The sequence below is a fragment of the Elaeis guineensis genome, chromosome 5, assembly GCF_000442705.2.
Source record: "Elaeis guineensis isolate ETL-2024a chromosome 5, EG11, whole genome shotgun sequence".
Taxonomy (NCBI): Eukaryota; Viridiplantae; Streptophyta; class Magnoliopsida; order Arecales; family Arecaceae; genus Elaeis; species Elaeis guineensis.
This window is the reverse complement of record NC_025997.2, coordinates 81,591,783-81,597,782: the sequence shown is the minus strand read 5'-3', so window position 1 is coordinate 81,597,782 and position 6,000 is coordinate 81,591,783.

Genomic DNA, 6,000 nt, shown 5'->3' with positions numbered 1-6,000 from the left:
TCTTGCTTGAGTCTTCATAGTTTCTTACTTAAATCTCATCCATAAATATTTTAATATTCTAATTCTTGATATAAATTTATTCTTAAATCATTTTATAAGAAAAAAGTCAATACATTAATATCGATCTGCTACGGAACCATTCATTTCTTATTTATCAAGATCAACATCTCAAAGATTTTCAATATTTCAAGATTTCAAAATTATGATCTCATTTCCTGTAAAAATCATATTCAATATCTCATGACTCAAATTAAAATCAAATCTATCTCTTGTGAATAGAAGAGGATCAATGTCTCTATTCTTGCATAAGAACTTCATTCATCATCATCATTCATTTTATTTCAAAATATTAATCACTCTTAATTTCAACCCATCATAAGATAGGAAATCATACTTCTATGAGTCATATGATGACATCCCAATCAATCAAAATTCAAAAATATTTTCTCTTATTCGTACTTTCAAAAATTAAAAATTTATCATTTCAATCTCATTCTCGAATTTTTGATATTTAATTCTCGATACAACTTCATCATTAAATTATTTCATAAAGATCAATATCACCATTGTTGATTTAAATCAATATCACTATTTTCTAATCATCAAAATTTTCTTACTCAAACCCTCAAACTCTTAAATATTCTAATTCTTGAAGTAAATTTTATCATTAAGTCATTCCATAATAAAAATCAATAACTCAAAAATTGATCTAAATCAAAACTATATTTTTCAATATCTCTATTCTAAGTAAGTATATCAATTTTCTTTATCTAAATATTAACAACTCTTAATTAATCGATTCATTATCAAATTATTATTGTATTATTTTTTTTTAATATTATTCTTTCTAATATCAATAAATTTCTCGTATCAAACCATATCATCTATCATAATTCTTTAACTCAAAGAGTCATCATTCCTGACTTACTCAAAATAATCTAGATTACCATGCTTCCGCTACGCACTCTGATCTAACAATCAAAATTTTTTAGGTTTACCAAAAAAAGTTGAATCAAATTATTTCTTTATCTTATCAATAGAAAAGATCTAAAATTTTAAATTTCAATTGAAGTCAAAGATTAACTTTCGATTCTCATTCATACCTTTACTGGTATACAATAATCTTGATTAATCCTTGAGTCCAATATCATATTTAAACCATCATATAGATTTACTATAATCAATATGAATCAAATCTTAATTCTCATATCAATTTAATTCGATAATTTCCAAATCAAAATCTTTATAAGTCAAATTAATGAAGAAAAAAAAATCCTTCGATGCTTCACCAAATTTGGACATAATCTTAATATATAAAAACTTCAAATCATTATTTTTTTCTAAAATTTCTATCATCAGGATCTTCAATATCTATCAAATATCCTTTCATAACAATCATACAAGCTTCAAAAAAAATCAAATCTCCATTTAATAGTAGATTCAATTAGGGATCTTATTAACAGAAGTAAAGAAACTCCATATCAATTTCTAAATCCCAAATTTCTAAATTGTAAATTCACATGGATCCCTTAATCTGAAATAAATATAAATCAGATCTTTTATCTTAATCTAAAAATATCAATTTTTCATTAACAACCTCAACAATAATATCAGAAAATCTCTTGATCAACTTAGATACGAAATCTTTAAATTGAAATTTTATACACATCATGTAGTCTCCAAGAAACATAATAAGATCCATTATTTAGATCTAAGGATGATGATTAAAGCTTTCAATACAATGAATATTCTACAACCTCATAATCAATTTCATCAATAAGAAATAGGTTTCTTTGCAATATCTTCAAATATGCATTCATCCTAATATGCCACTTTATATATAATCCACATACCAAATTCACTTTCGATAAATATTCCAATCAAGCATCATAAAAAAAAATTTTCTTAGCCCATTCTGAAACAACATTTTATTATCAAATCTTTATCTTGTCAATAATAGTCAACTTCTCAACTAAAAGTAATATCATAGTATTATTCTCACATCGAATTTGAATTTACGATTCACTTGAATAATCTATGATCAAATTAATAACCATAATACACAATAAAACTTTATGTCAATCCTTTTGTGATTACTTTCGATCAAGATCTAACTAATCATATCATGATCTATAGATCATCTATCATATTTCAAATTCTATATGTTATAATCTCTTGCGATCCTTTTATACATAATCTCAATATTTAATCAAAATTTATAAATATTTCTCCCACTATAATTACCACTATAATTACCAAAGATCTACACTATAATGTCTTTAGTGTCTATCCACTTACACTCCTTCTATATCTGATTCTTATATTTCATAATTTATCCACTTATGCTCTGATACCACTTTAATTGTCACGCCCCCGACCCGAGATTTTGAATCGAGGGTCATGGCAACCGCCGCATACTCATAGAAAACTCTTCCCATAAGCATGCAAGGCATCTTATCATACTATCCTAAAACAACAGCGGAATAATTAGTCAACAATTAAAATCTAAAATATAATGATCTAAATTTTTTTTTCTTTAATATCTCAATAAATTCAACAACAATTCAAAGGCTTTGCATCAAATTCAATAAGCCTTTCAACCTAAAATAAAAGTACGAAGATTCTGCTTCTGATCACTCTTCTATTCATATCTTGTATCATCTTAATTCTTCAACATCTGTAAAAACAGTAAAATAAGAGATAATGAGCTAGACAGCCCAGTAAGCAACGATCACTTCTCAACAGATTTCAACAGGCATATAAGTAAATAATCATTTATAGAAAATAAGCATATAGAGTTCATCAATTCGAAATCAATTTCAATTATGCAATAAATTCATGCCAAATTCATTTGTTTTTCGAAATTTCAAGTTTCTTTCGGGATTTCAATTTCTTTTGTTCTTCAATTTCTTTTCGTCAACCATGAGCTATGACCACATTTTCCCTGTGGCAGGGTCATAATACCGCGTATCTGCTTGCGGTAGGCTGCGAATCATCTGGCAGCCATATCCTTTGGAACCGCTGGTCTCGCTGGCGGTTTGTCGCTGGTCTCTCTGACGATATGTCGCTGGTCTCGCTGGCGACATAAACCCTCAGGACAATCAATTGCCAATGTATATGCCTCCATTGGTGGGGTCCTTTACATAGTCAGGTTGTCAATTCATAATGTTTCTTATATCATAATTCTTCATAAATCATATTTCATATTCTAATTTCGATAATAAAATATATAATCATGTAATATCGAAATCAATCAATATAATGCATCACGAAATCAATATGTTCAATCATGCTTCATCATAACATTTCAAATAAGATATTTTCATAGCAAAATACCATTCATCCAATTCATACATCGTTTCCACAAATCATGTCAGAAAAATATATTATAATTTATCGATAAATCTAGAAAAAGTGAAACATTACTTACCTCGAACGCACTCTAATAAATCCACATAATTCTATAAATTTTCTTCCAAAAAATTTTGTTCATAGATCATATCGCAATATTTCATGATCAAACATCCACAATCCTATACAGAATCAATTTCAATAATTAGAAAGAATACGAATACCATATTTCAACGGTTTAGATTGGATCCGATAATCTAATTTCATCTAATCAAAATCTAATTAGGACCTAAATGATCCAAAGTTTGACTATCAGATCAAATCGGATTCGAAGTGATAGGATCGAGATTTCTTCATCGATTTCATAAAATCAAGTGGAGAGAGAAAATTAGAAGAGAGAATTCATGAGGTACAATTCAAATTGATCAGGTGACACAATCCAACATTATGATTGATCCAATATCTCAATTGGTGAAATCAACATGATCAAATCAAATCATGGCTAGATCGGAATCATGGATGATCAAATCTAAAGATTCATGGTCTGATCAAGGTGGGTGCCAGTACGCTGTCTGACAATCATGGATCAGGGTTCTTCATTAGAATCAGATCAGACTTATTAAAAGAAATTTTTTCATTCACTAACCTTTTTTAGAGAGAGAATCAATCAAGAGAGAAAATATTTTAGAGAGAGAAAATTCTAGAGAGAGAAAACTCATCTTGAATTCTTCAGACAATATGATTCAATAAATTCTGATCGATCAGATCAAATCATACTAAAATTATCATGTGGATAATTAAATAAGATCATGAGAAATAAAATCTAAAAATACCTGATCTGATCAAAGTGGATGTCGGTGTATCGTCCGACGATCACAGATCAAAAATTCATTACGAGAATCATTTAAATTCATCATCATTCTTCTCAAAATTCTAAAAATCTTAAGAGAGAGAAATAATCTAGAGAGAGAATTTTAGAGAGAGAAAGTAGAGAGAGAAAGTCCAATTTTAGAGAGAGAAAATACTAGTTCAGGCTGAAGAGAGAGAGGGAAGAGAGAGAAACTCTCTTTCTCATATTTTATTATTTATATCATTATTTATTAATTAATTTAATAATTTTTCTTTTCTTTTCTTTTCTCTCTCTCTTTTTTTCTTCACGGAAGAGAGAGGAGAAAATCTTATTTATTATTATTATATTATTATCATTTTATTTTTCATCTTTCTTCTTTTTTTTTTCCTTTTCCTTTTTCTTTTCTTTTTCTTTTTCTTTTCTTTTCCTTCTTTTTCTTTTCTTTTTCTTTTCTTTTCCTTCTTCTTCTTCTTTCTTCTTCTTCTTTTCTTCTTTCCCGCGGGCTTCTTTTGGGCTGAAACAGGGGACCTTGAGGTCCCCTCGTTGGGTGGCCGGCCGGCGGCGCAGCCGGCGTGGGCGGCCGTCGGCAGGAGAGGAGACATTCCGGCGGCAAGGGGCGGCCAAACCGGTGGTCGACAGTGACCACCGGCAACGAAAAAATGGCAAAAAGAAGATTATTCCGCAACAAAATCCGGCGACTCCGGTCGTCGGCGAGCGTGCACATTGGCACGGGAAGGAAGGGGGAGGAGAGAGGAAGGGGAGGAAGCTTACCTCCGACGCCAGCGAGGCTTTTCCGGCGAGAAATTGGATGGCACAAGGACGGGTCTCCGCGGGATTTTTCCGGCAATTGCCGCTGTTTTGCCCCGGGATTTCTCGATGAGAGGAGAGAGGAGGGTTCTCCTCCTTAAATAGAGCCGGTGGAAACTTGTTTCCGACTTCGATTAGGAGCCGATGAACGGAGGAAGAAGACTCCCTTTGGGAGTCTTCTCCCCTATTTTTCTATTTTTTTTTTTTTTTTCGTTTGGGTTTTGGCTGGGATATCACAGAACCTGAGCCCCTGTGGCTCCACACGAGCACCAGCGACTGCCCCTCTCCACCCCCGGCTCCAAAGCCACCAACCCCCTCCCCTCTCCTCCTCTCCCTCGACTCTAGCACCACCAACCCCCCTCACCTCCTCTCTGTTGGGTTCCAGTGGCACAGTAGAAGGGCTGGATGTTTAAAATTTTCATTTAAAAAACCCTAATGCACCCAAACCCTAGAACTCAGAATCCCTTGACTATAGCAATTAAAGCATAATTAAATTAAACTTGGATAAGAAGAATATCCGTAATGCTTATCCCAATTTCTGTGAGGTATCCAAGTGTCTGCCTTTCAATAATGATCCACACAAAAATCGGACCAAAGACAGCACTCCTCCTTCACCTTGATTCCAAAGTTCTAGCCCCTATAACTTGACTAGCCACCAGTCAATCAGACCTTCTTCTAGATCCGAGTCTGAACCTCTCAGAACCTCCCACTAGATTTGGCCATCTTCTTCTAGACCTCTTAAACCCTTAGAGCTATTAGGAATAGCCTTGTCTTAAAAGAACAAGCCTTTGTCCTAAACCCTGGAGTTGTTAGAGAGGGAGGGAGGGAGTGGATAAGGGATGTAAGAATTGAGTGATCAATTCATCTGCTACCTCCTATTTATAGCAATAGAGGGGGTGCAAATAGAGAAGCCACGTCCCTATTGAATTAGCATATCAGATAACTAGAGAGCCTTCAAGCAGAGGGACTTATCTGGTTTCAGATACGGCCAT